General features: G+C 37.0%; 1 long non-coding RNA gene across 1 annotated transcript; it reads left to right on the plus strand.

Moving 5' to 3' along the window:
- Positions 1-6,430: 6,430 nt before the first annotated feature.
- On the plus strand, positions 6,431-7,042 carry LOC133175744 (uncharacterized). The gene is made up of 2 exons (XR_009719314.1): positions 6,431-6,510; positions 6,756-7,042. It is a non-coding gene; the product is annotated as an uncharacterized LOC133175744 (long non-coding RNA).
- The last annotated feature ends 6,752 nt before the right edge of the window (positions 7,043-13,794 follow it).

The following is a 13,794-nucleotide window of genomic DNA, read 5'->3' on the forward strand; positions in this document are numbered from 1 at the left end:
CATTTTTAAGGAGAACATTCATGTGTGTATACTGTTGTGTATAAACAGCGTGGTTGATATATGTATTTACTATTTGTCCGAAAACCGTTTACAGTCAAATATTGTCATACTTGAATATATGTTTATCATTTTGCATATATCACGCAATAGTAGGACAAGTCTATAGGTATTTATTTAGTCGTCGTCAAATGACTGCAAGTTTGAGTGCACTGTGTAAGGTGTCTGTTTCATTCATGTAATGGTTGCATGTTTGGTAGTTATATTTACATTTTTGTGCACTGTACAAGAGTCCTTTTTGCATAATTAGTGTGTATCCTAGTGACATGACTGATACATTTATTAAGCTGATATTGACAGTGTTAAAATAGTGTGTTTATATCATAAACTAATATTGTGATTTAGTATCTGACATATATATCACATTGTTTACATATATCAATCATGAGTGACCCAAATGATGAAAATCAGTTACGTATTAAGCAAGAGGATAATATTTTTCATCACTCTGTGCGACAAAAAACTTTGACGGAAAAGGGACATTCTTTATATGAATCCAAACTTCAGAAATTCACTACAGCCTTCGATCGAATATGGAAGGACACAGAAGCAGCAATTTTTGACTACAACTCTAAGGAGTCAGAACTCGAACCCCAAGTGATTCAGCATTATCAAGATGATGTTAGTTGTCTGCGTCAGGAGCTTGTGGCGTCATCCGATTCATTAGTGGAATTCCTTATCAGGACAAATACTGTAGAGAGCTCAGATGAAAGGTCAAGGCATTTTGACACCTTTGTCAGGAGAAAGGGCATTGTAGATCGCTTCCTAGCCGGTATTGCAGTTCGTATGCTAGAGGCTGCGGATAATATTTCAAATAGGATGGCAACAGAGTACAACAGTCGTAGCAGCAAGGTATCTGGATCTTCACAGAGTCCATCCGCCATACTTCTTGAGAAACAAATAAATGTGGAAAGACAAAGGACTCGCTTAGAGTATTTGAAACATGAGTTAACTCTAGAAAAAAGGAAGTCACAACTTGAATTGGATCTACGCTTACTTAAACAAGAACAGGAAACAGCTGTTGCAGAAGCTGAAGTGAAAGTCGCTAGAGATCACATGACACCACAAGAATTTCACATAAAGGAAGAGCGTCATTCTCAGATGCCGAAAGATGAAATTGTGTCTCGTTTCCTATCATCACTCGACAGCCAATCCTCTGAAAGGTTTGTGAAGCTGCCTCAGCCTAAGTTTGTGTCGACTCCGCATGAGCCCTTGCATGAGGCCAAACATACCGACCCTCCAAGGCCAATAGTTATGCGTGACATTGGTGATTTCACATCCTTTTTACTAAAAAAGGACTTATTAACTTCACGATTCATGGCCTTTACAGACCAACCAGAGGCATATACAGCGTGGAAAACCAGCTTCCAGGGAATCCTGAAAGAACTGCATGCGACACCCGGAGAGGAGTTGGATTTACTCATTAAGTGGCTAGGTGCAGAGTCAAAGAAATTTGCCATGAGCATGAGAACAGCAAATCCTAAGGATCCCCAGAAAGCTGTGCGACTGATATGGCAGCGCCTACAAGAACGCTACGGTAGCCCAGAACTTGTTGAGGCCGCCTTAAAGTCTAAACTGGACAAGTTTCCGTCTGTGTCTATAAGTGACAGTAAAAAACTGTATGAATTGGCTGATCTGTTGACTGAAATAGGTGCAATTAAGGAGGACCCTACCTATTCAACCCTTCTGTCATATTTTGACTCTTCCAGTGGAATCTTACCTGTTGTGAGGAAGCTCCCAGTGAACATTCAAGAGAAGTGGATTACTAGAGCTTCGGCCTTTAAGAGACATTCTGGACAACCACATCCTCCATTCAAGTATTTTGTGGACTTCATAATGGAGATGAGTCAAATTAGGAATGACCCTGGACTATGTTTACAAGAACGGAGGAAAGAAAACATACAGCGCAGGGTAATAATCCGAAAGACGGATCTTGAAGCTAACAATAGTGAAAAATATAAGGAACATTTTGATCCTAGAAGGAAATGTCCTATTCATCTGAAGGATTTTCATGCCTTGAATAAGTGCAGAACTTTTCGCATGAAACCAATGAAAGAACGCACAGACACGCTTGTAAGGCATGGAATTTGCTTTAAATGTTGCAATTCTACCGAGCACTTTTCAAGGAACTGTAATGAGAAAGTAACATGTACAGTGTGTGGAAGTGATGCACATCCATCAGCACTTCATGTGGACCACAAGAGCCCTCAAGGCGGGGAGAGAAAGCAAGATATAGCAAGAACTACTGTGAATAATAAATGTGCACAGATTTGTAGTGGTATCCAAGGAGGGAAGTCATGTTCAAAAACAGTTCTTGTTAAAGTGTATCCACAAGGAGAACCAAATAACTTTGTGAAGACTTATGCTTTGATCGATGATCAAAGTAATTGCTCATTAGCAATAAGCGAACTCTTTGAGATGTTAAACATAAACTCTGAGACAAAGGATTATCAATTACAAACATGCTCAGGAGTTAAAACTATGACTAGCAGAATCGCCAAAAACCTGATTGTGGAATCATTGGATGGCAGCACAAAGCATTTGTTGCCGCCTATTGTGGAATGTGATGAAATACCGAACAATCGAGATGAGATTGCAACCCCAGCTTTAGCGAGAAAGTTTCAACACCTCTCAGAAATAGCATGTCACATTCCCGAACTAGACCCTCAAGCAAAGATATTGCTTCTCATTGGCCGTGACTTGATTGTGGCACACCACGTCCTCGACCAGAAAATTAGCAATGATGCTCCGTATGCCCAGAAATTGAGTCTCGGTTGGACGATCATTGGTGAGACATGCTTGAACAAGGCACACTTACCTGCACATGTTTCGGTGAACAAAACATACTTGCATGACAATGGTAGGCCTTCTATCCTGTTGCCCTGCAACAGCTTACTCACAGTTAAGGTTCCTCGCATCGACCAGGAAGAGTTTTCCTCTGTGTTCGAGAGAACGCCAAATGATGATAAGCCAGGACCTTCTCAGGAAGACTTTATTTTCCTCAATATTATGGAAAGTGAGTTCCATCGCAACCAAGAGGGGGAATGGACAGCTCCCCTACCTTTTAAGCCTGGACGACCCAGACTTCCAAACAATTACACTCAAGCAGTCAAGAGAGCCAAAAATCTAGACTCAAATCTCAGGAAGAATCCTACAAAGATGGATCATGCCCTAACTTTCATGGAAGGGATCTTTACCAAAGGACATGCTGAAATAGCCCCACCTTTGCAGTCTAATGATGAGTGTTGGTACCTGCCAATATTTGCCATATATCATCCTAAAAAGCCAGGTAAAATTATGATGGTCTTTGATTCCTCAGCTTTATATAATGGAATTTCATTGAATTCAGTTCTATTATCTGGACCGGACTTGACCAATAACTTGTTAGGTGTGCTTCTTCGATTTCGCAAAGAGAGAATCGCAGTCATGGCGGACATTGAACAAATGTTTTATTGTTTCCGTGTGACCAAAGAGCATCAAAACTACTTACGTTTTTTGTGGTACAGGAACAATGACCCATCAAATGAACTGATTGAATTTAGGGATGACTGTGCATGTTTTCGGCAACACACCCTCGCCATCTGTTGCCACGTACGGCCTGAGACAATCTGTTGCTGATCATCCAGATCCTGAAATTATAGAATTAATGCACAGAAACTTCTACGTGGATGATTTATTGGTATCAGTGCCACTTGAGGAGCAGGCTGTCAAACTTATCAGAAAGACTCAGGAAGCCTTGAGGAATGGTGGGAAGCTCAGATTACACAAAGTGGCCTCCAACTCTCAAGAAGTGATGAGTGCATTTGATGAAGGAGAAAGAGCTAAGGACTTGAAACACATTGATTTGCGACTGGACGAGGCACCTTTACAAAAGAGTCTAGGACTGTCATGGGACTTACAGACTGATTCCTTTAAGGTTGATGTGTCTCTTGAGTTGAAGCCCTTTACAAAGCGTGTGATGCTGTCTACATTAAACAGCCTTTATGATCCCATTGGTTTCATCAGTCCAGTAACGCTGAAAGGAAAGATATTGTTTCGAAAGGCCCTGAATTCATCATTTGACTGGGATGACCCTCTTCCACCTGAGTTTGAGGATGAATGGCGGAATTGGTGTGATTCACTAGAGGACTTGGCCCATGTTAGCATCCATAGGCCATACACATCGTCAGGCTTGCAGGACGCTTCTAGAGTAGAAGTACACGTTTTCTGTGATGCCTCAGAGATTGCTATCTCTGCAGTTGCTTACCTTAAGGTACTTACCATGGATCATACAGACATTGGATTCTTGCTTGGGAAATCTAAGTTAGCGCCGGCACATGGACACACAGTTCCCCGACTAGAACTGTGCGCAGCTGTTCTTGCGAGTGAAATTGCTAACATAGTGACAGATAACTTAGACGCCAGAATTGACCATATACAGTTCTATTCAGATAGTCGCATAGTAATAGGTTACCTGTACAACACCTCAAGACGATTTTATACTTATGTCTCAAACAGAGTTCAGAAAGTACTTAAGGTTGCTCCAGCCAGTCATTGGACATATGTGCAGTCAGCAAAGAACCCAGCAGATATCGGTTCAAGAACAATTTCAGCAAAAGACCTTCAAGGTAGTGAGTGGATCAAGGGACCTGACATACTCTCCAGTGTTCAGGACTATAAAGAGGAATTTCATTTGGTTGATGCAGACCAGGACAGTAATGTGAGGCCACAGCTGTCAACCCTTATGACTGTCACAAAGAAACTATTCGGGATTGAACGATTCCAGAGATTCTCCACCTGGAAGTCATTGGTAAATGCTATTGGCATCTTAAGATATGTTTTATTGAAAAGGCATGGAATTCAATGTGATAGGTTTTCTTCAAAATTTCGTCGAACTACAGAGACATTCATCATTAAGTTAGTTCAGCAGGAGACCTTTCACCTGGAAATATCAAATCTTCAAGCAGGGAAGGCCATTTCTAAGAACAGTTCTATTGTCAACCTTGACCCTTACCTGGATGATGATTCCATTTTAAGAGTTGGCGGACGCCTTCGATCAGCGGAAATTGACCACAATTTCAAAAATCCCTGCATTATTCCCCGATCACACACAGCCCGACTTCTCATCAGCCATCAACATGACATGGTGCAACACCAAGGAAGACACTATACAGAAGGAGCCGTAAGAAGTGCTGGCTATTGGGTTATTGGCTGTAAGAAACTAGTGTCGTCTGTAATTTACAACTGCGTAATGTGCCGCAAGTTGCGTGGACGTTTAGAGCATCAGAAAATGGCAGATCTACCGTCAGTTCGAGTTCAGCAGTGTCCACCATTCACCTATGTGATATGTTTGGTCACTGGGAGGTGGTGACAAGGAAGACACGTGGAGGAAGTTCCAATAGCAAGCGGTGGGCAATATTGTTTACCTGCCTGTCCTCCAGAGCTTCTCATATTGAAGTGGTAGAAGATATGTCTTCATCGGCCTTCATCAACGCTCTTCGCCGCTTTATTGCCATTCGAGGAAGAGTGGCAGAATTTAGGTCTGATAGAGGCACTAATTTCGTTGGAAGCACAGATGCGTTGGGAATCAGTGCAGTGAATGTAGAGGACCCAACCTTCAGAAACTTTTTGACCAAGAATGGCTGCATTTGGATTTTCAACGCCCCCCACTCTTCCCATATGGGTGGTGTTTGGGAAAGAGTTATTGGACTTGCTAGACGAATTCTCGATGCCATTCTTCTAAAGCAGCCTAAGCGTCAACTTACTTACCCATGATGTCCTTGTAACATTGATGGCAGAAGTAACAGCAATACTCAACAATAGACCATTGGTTCTTGTTTCTATGGACCCACACAACCCATTGGTACTTACCCCTAATATGTTGCTCACTCAGAAGAGTGAAGCAGATGTTCCACCCTCTCAGGAACTTGACATAAGAGACATGTATGTTTCTAGCTGGAAACATGTACAGGTTATTGCCCAACAGTTTTGGAAACGGTGGCACAACGAATATTTGCAACTTCTTCAGCAACGGAGAAAGTGGACAGATTCCAAGGACAATCTTCAGATCGATGATGTTGTTCTACTTCGAGAAAAGGAAGCTCATTGCAATGATTGGAGTATGGGTGTTATCAATCGAACATTCCCTGATGATGACGGCAAGATTCGAAAGATCGAGGTTCGCACCAGCAGAGGAGGACAGCTCGTTCATTATGTGCGGCCAATTACAGAAGTTGTTCTTCTAGTGCCACATCATTGATGTAAAGACTGTGTTGCGTAAAATGTTGTGTAGTGACCGGCGTCAGGCGGGGAGTGTTCTGACACTTTCCGGATTATTATGTTCTATTTTTAGATTCTATGTTTTATATGCGCCTAACGTTAGAGAAACGTTGCGTATGCGTTCAGCAGCATGGCATGGCTGCTCACGACTTCGGTCGTCTTATTTAATTGCAGCTGAGTATGTGTTCCCATGGTGTAAGTAATGTTATTTGTGTAATTTTGTATATTGTGTATGCTCTGTGTGCGGTTAAAATTATTTTGAATAATAGTTTTGCAATGTTTACATTATTTCCGGTGAGGAAATTCGAACGTGTGCCATCATTTCGTAAAGTGGTCAATATGAGAAATTATATTTGTAAGTTTATTCAGATATGTGTAAGCAATTCTGATGTTATTATTATGAGCATACTGTGATGTGTTGTTTATTTGTTTATTTTCAGTATTTTACCCTTTCATGTCTTGTCATAAATAAACAGAAAACTGTTTATTGTTGTTTACTTTGGACCTGGCAAGACAAGGGTAACGTCTGCCCGTGTACGCAGCATTGAGGCAGAACAATTATACAGGTTCTCAATTAAAATGAATACAAAATGACACAGAAAAAATGATATCCGTTTCAAACTAACTTTTTGAATAATTATTGCAAGAAGATAGATTGTTATGGTGCATGCAACTCTTTGCAGTATTCAATTTGATGTATCACGCTACATTAAAGTTTCAAAATGAATCTTCGTTATATTCTCTCTGAGCAATAACTATTCTGTTGCTCATTCAATTTTCTCATCTTTCAAAAATAATGTGTTCATAAGCTGATATCAATTTTTTTCTCAGTTATAACACATTATATCTTATGATTTATTTGTGCAGGACAAATGAAAAAAACCCTAAAAATCCATTTTCATTATCAGTTCAAAATTTAAGACTCGCCCGCGTGGCGCAGTGGTTAGAGCGTTTTCTCTGAAGTTGCGGTGTAAGGAGTTGATCCTAACGTCACGGGTTCGAATCTAACTGCGGGACGTGGAGAACGGTCCTTCGGAATAGACCGTATGAACCGATGTCGCAGTAGGTGCTGGCACGAAAAAAAATCCATCGCTGCTCAATGGCCCCGAGTGCTGAGTATAGCTCTAAATTTGCTGTCCTCCACCGGCAAGTGGTAAAACAAACAAAAACAAATTTTAAGATATTCAATTATATTTTTCATCTCTTCTAGTAAATTGATTTTAAGAAAATGTTAAAGACATTATCAAGAGTAAATATACGATGTCTAGCTTTCTTTACGAAGAATTATTTATGACAATGTATTGTTTAAAGAAATGTTGTTTTTTTTTAAGTTGATGTGCGTTTCTCTTATAATTTTGTTTGAATCTGATTCTTCCAACTATGTAACGATGCCTGAAATTAGAGTTAGAGGAAAATAGGAAAAAATTTCATTGAAAAAAAATGCACCAAATAATACAATTTATTTCATTTAAAAAATAAATCCAGTTATTACAAGAGTCGTGACTGTATCGTTTAAGACCCACGTATTTTTAAATGCAAGTTTTGCCATTCTATAGATGATGTTGATGTTGTTTATGCACTGTTTGATATAATAATTAATGGGTGTATTTTGCGTCCTAGCTAATATTTTGCCTCGGACTAGAATGACGCTCTATAATTGGATAACGGACGTCACGTGCCTACCGTCAATATATCTTTGGACGGCGTTCACCTCACCTTTCTTGAATTTTAACAACCTGACATATTTCTTTGGACAGTCACTAATAAATCTAACACGTAATATTGTTTAGAAATTGTTAAACTGTTAACACTTCAAAATTTAAAGAAAAAAAGGATGATAAAACTTATATAAAAAAGAGTTCTATTCATGAATGGTAAGCTGGCAATCAAACTGCAATACGATAAAATTACCATCAATGATACAAAGCTAGCCCTCCCCCTTTTATGTAGTGTCCATGCGTAATGAATTATACTAGAATATTCTCAACCCTTTTGTTATATAAATACACTTCAGGGCATTTAAATTCAAATTTGTAAATAATAAAAGACGAAACACGACAAGAATCTTCGTTTTGTTTTCTAACCTTAACCCTGATTTCCAAATGCAGAACCCTGATAACAGAAACATTGCAATTTTGTCTTCATTTATTGAAACTTGTAAAAGACATTTAGGATTATTGTACTTGCCTTACGTTTAAAAAAAATGTATATATCCTTGTACAACATAAGAAATTTTATTTAAAAGAAAGAAAATACAATCAAGAAACAAAGAAACAAACAGGCTGAAAAGACTTAAAACAAATGAAATTAAATTAAACTACATCCACCATCCCAACCCCAATAAATACTTCTGCCTTGTACATGTACATTGTAGCAGTATTCTGAAATTTACATTTTTTGACTGACATGTTTCATACCAATTGATAAACTAAATTTTACTACGGATTATTCCGTCTACTTGATCAATACATATGGCTCACAGCGGGTGTGACCGGTCAACAGGGAATGCTTACACCTTCTAGGCACCTGATACCACATCTGGAATTTCCAGGGGTTCGCGTTTTATGCCTTGTTCACAAATTAGTATTGCTGCATTTTTAGGTCGATCACAGTTCTTTATCTTCATCTAATTCATTATAAGATCCAAAATAATCCCTCACATATATTCAGCCTATGCAAAGCTGCTCAGTTGATTTTCTAATTCTTTAAGAATAAAGAGTTCCTGGTCTGATATTAATTTTCTTTTTTTCACGGATATAACACATTATCTCTAATGATTTATTTGTACAAGACGAAATGATAAAACAAGACAAACGCAAATGTCGATGTCAATTCGAATTCAAGATAGTTGATAGTACTCATCCGTTCGCGTAAATTTATTTTTAAGAATATTAGATACACGATCAAAAAAGTCATTTGCTCAAAGGTTATACATTCTAAGAAATCTATTATCCCTAACTAGGTTTTACAATACAACATACCACAAGAGTTCATCCTTGTCAAGTCTTCTTGATAAAAATTAAGCATTAAATTAATCTTAAAAGAATATCATAGGTCTCCAGGGTTAATACTTGAGCATTTTGTTTGGCATTTAATTGAACATAGGCGCTCTGTCATGGCAATAAGATTAATATTTTTCAGAGGTACAAATAACAGGAAAGTTCTTTCGAAGGTTAAATTTTCTTTGAATTTAATTCTGATTTTTTTTTTTACAGTCCAATGTAAAGATGTTCTATAATATGATAGGGTAATAGTTGTTAAAGAATAGGTAGAATTAAGAGAAAAGCCTATTAAATGATGTTAAATCATCACTGATCTGAGGAATCAATATTTGTGGATTTTTGGTGGGTCATCCTTACCCAAGATGTTATATCCTCACGAACATTCCCACGAACAATAACATTGTGAATATGTAGGTTCATTGTTTTACACTTTAAATTAAGTCTACACAATCCAGTACAATTTTGGTTTACCATGAACACTGACCCACATCAATTACAGCTTCGAATTAATTCCAAAGTAACAGTTTTTAAATCAACTGAACTTAATAAAAAATAAGGAAATAAAATAAATCAAAGTACTGAAAGTACTGGGAAGCGCTAAGCAATGTTTGAAATTCATCAGAATTATTTTGAATTTAAATTGTCTGTTGTATTGGAAGAAGTATTATGTTGACAGTGCAACCGCGCTGGGGCGAGCACAGTTCTTCGATACATATTCACTTAATTTAAAATAAAACTTATATCCGCCTTTTCAAACCAGACGGGGGAAACATTTGAAGGTTCGAGATTCTCCGTTTCTTTAAAAAAAAAAAAAAAAAAAACAATATATAAAAATTTAATAACAGATATTTAGTCCAAACAGTAATGTATTTCTCAAACCTAATAAAAAAAGAAAGAAACAAAAAAAAAAGGAACATGTAAAAATATTTTTGTTCTCCATCGCCTTATAGGAGTCTATAAGAGGTAGCTTTGCGTATAAATCGCAATTCATTGGAGGTGGGGGGGGGGGGGGGTCGACGAGTCTTCCAACCAAATTTAGACTATAAATGTAGCTATACATTTGCTGGAAAATGTATATTTTTAAATAATTTTGAACACTTGAAAATGTCGCTGATATTCCTCTCATTATTGTGCAACACTGATGGTTAAAATGTTCTGGTGATAATTTTTAATAATTCATTCCGTGTTCACGAGTATTTCAAATTGAAGATAGCTGTTTGTGATTGTGAATTCATTTTAGAAAGTGCTCCCAATAAAATAAAAATGTTACTTTTTATTGCGTCGATAATATATTTCCTTATTGTTAACATATTTTATTAAAGTTATGAATTAAAGATCTAAAAAATATCGAATACTAGTATTCTCACTTAATTGTTTTTTAGTATATCTCTTTCTTTTTTTTTCATATTCATGAGTGATTTTTAAATTTACGAATCTATAGAAAGGATTTTACAAGAAATACATTAGTGGAGTGTGTAAGATATTTACACAATCGCTACGAGCGTCCGGTATTTATTAATGATAAATAAAACTTAGACTATGTATTTCATTTTGTTTTGAATATGCTACAGCTGTGCATTATACATTTTTTACACTTCACATTCATCGCGCTGTGCAGCATATCGGCATCATCATGTGAAAAAAAATCTATTAAATGAGCACCCGTAGAGTTTATGTCATTTTGTCAGAGATAATTGGTAAATATACATTTTGATTATAAGGATATTATATTTGTCTTCTTCGTTTGATGATAACACATTCAGAGCTATCCTTTACATCTGATTTTCATATACATGTACATGATTAATAATGTATTTGCATCAAAAAATTAGTCTTTTCTGTTGATCTAAAATATATGTATCTGATTTGTAAATTTTACTTTTTTAAAATAAAATTTTTATACTTTTCTTCTTCGGAATAAAAATATGTCATTAAAACCCCAAAAGTAATTTTGGGACTCTTGTTGAAATACTTAAATTGCTTCAGTATTTTTTTTTTACGGATATTTGATACTTTACACCAATCTTTACTTGTTTATGTATGAAATTAACTACCACGCAAAACATGTTGAGAGGAAAAAATATCCACAGCACTGGTGTGTTAAAAAGGAATACTAGTACTGAAAATAATTGACCAGTAATTTTTCTGCTAATTCCATGATAGATAATTCAACAGCCCAAGAAAGAAAAGACATGATATTAATCTCAAGTATGAATAAATCTTTATGAAGGTATGCAACATTGTTTTATTCTGTTTTACTTAGTCCTCATTAGTCGCTTAGCAGACAAATCAGCAACACACGCACACCTTTACCTAAACTATTTCTTCCAAGGTTCCTAACACAAGTATGCTTAATATTTCATCAGCGCTATTCCTGTCCATTGCTAAGAAGGTTTAATATTAAGGTTTTAGCATTTTCCGCCAGATCTTGCGCACTGCACACACAATTTTAAAGCACAATATTTGTCATCAATATTTCCGAGAAATTAGTTTTCCTATGTAAGTGGATTCGTTGAAAACACAGCCTCCACATTCCCTACGTGTACGCACAGCCGCAAACTGCCTTTCTTTGCGAATTATTTACATCATATTTTTTTACCCATATTACAAGTATAGAATACAATACAAGTAAAGACAGTTCATGAATGTATTCCAGTCTGTTACTAATTGACACTGAGATGCGAAAATCAACTTCATTGATAGCTCTCTGCATGGTGCAAGGGTGATAAGAGGAAGACTTGTTTTTAGTTACATTGTCTGAAATAAGGGTCTAGAAGAAGAAATATTAGTTACTATGGATATAAATTATATAGAACGTACATGTGTAGGTACATTGTAAATTAATTTTATGCGAAATTTTCTACTAAATAACTTAATTCCAGTTTGAGTTTTAAATACTTCTTGAAATCCCATCTGAGTTTTAAAAATATGTACTTATTCAATCACTTCATTATATGTACATGACATATAATTAACCGTTTTTAAGGTATCTGCGCCATAGATGCAGCAATTGTTAGCAACGTGGTACACAAGTGGTATGTGCCGACACGATTTTAAATGAATTACAATGTATAGAGATAAGAACCGCCCCTATCTACTAACAGTTGATTTTCGTACAATGTACATGCATACTCTTTACCTTACTAATTGACTCCTATTATTAGAACTGCAAGTAACGCAGTATTACACTAAAATAGCCGAAAGAGCATCGGGGATTTCCAGTTGCATATTTTTAGAAAACCCAGTGGAGTTATCTAACTTGCTAAGTGGCGCTGGATCGCGAACGGAAGTAGATTTAAGATGACAGAAAGCGCTTTGCGCTGCGCTTAGCGCTTAAAAATTAATGCTTTCGACATCATTTAGAGGTGATATATATGAATTCGTCTAGATTTCAAGGAATCACATCGACATCACATAATTGTTATAACAAGACAAAATGTAAGGGACATCGATGATTTATTCACAGTGTCACGCAATATCACTATTCCTCTGAAGTTAATCATTCCCAATACTTGAAAATGGTTCATTAGGAGCTAAAAATCATTCGCTTGTCTTTAAATTGGTCTATATGCATATTGTCGTAAAATCCAACAAGATAGGCATAGTAGCATAAAAAGACAAAGAAAAGCATTGCATATACTGAAAGAAAAAAAAAACGCATGGTAACATAATATTTGATTGCGTGACCGAAAATTATGAAAACTGGTTATGCGCGGATCTAGAGGGGTGGGGGTGGGGTCCCCCCTGGAATTTGTAGAGTAATCAAAAGTATAAAGTGAAGCAAATAAAAAAAAAAAAGACTTTTGATCCCCTCCCCTTGGAAATGGGGACCCCACCATACCACCACGTAATAGCTAGGTGTTTTTCACGTTTGGAAAACTGATCTTAAGCTTTTTTTACGCTTGTCAAGAAATTTTCTGGGTTTAATACGTTTGGGAACTGAATTTTTTTTTTACTTGTCAAGAAATTTTTTGGGTTGCATATTTTTTTTGACTGGTATGCCCCCCCCCCCTCACGCATAGAAAAACCTCCTGGATCCGCGCCTGCTGGTCGAGGTGTAGTTTGGTAATTTAAATCGGTGTTCAAAATTACTAACCGTAAAATGTATGACGTCACTTAGGGAAAGTGGTATAAAAGCCAAAAACACGGACATATTGATGATGACAAGTTTTTTAACACATTTTGTAGTACCACTGGGGTATAGACATCTTTTTGCATATTTACAGTCAGTATGAATTTCTTGCCATCATGGTACGGCTGACGGAAGTAATTGAATTGCCTAAATGAAGAAAAAGGCAACAACATAATGATGTGCAGTTTGTTATTCAATTTTCTACCATAGAGCATTTTATCAGTTGCATAAAGTAACTGGAAAGGTTTCCAACCAACTGTGACGGTGATGTTGACGCGTAACAATGTCAAATCAAGGAAAGCTTTTCATCTTGCCACCTCTGTAATCGTCAAGGCATTACCACTG

This window comes from Saccostrea echinata, unplaced genomic scaffold, assembly GCF_033153115.1.
Source record: "Saccostrea echinata isolate AGI-Se365-2 ecotype Australia unplaced genomic scaffold, CSIRO_AGI_Sech_v1 ptg000064l, whole genome shotgun sequence".
In the NCBI taxonomy this organism is placed as follows: Eukaryota; Metazoa; Mollusca; class Bivalvia; order Ostreida; family Ostreidae; genus Saccostrea; species Saccostrea echinata.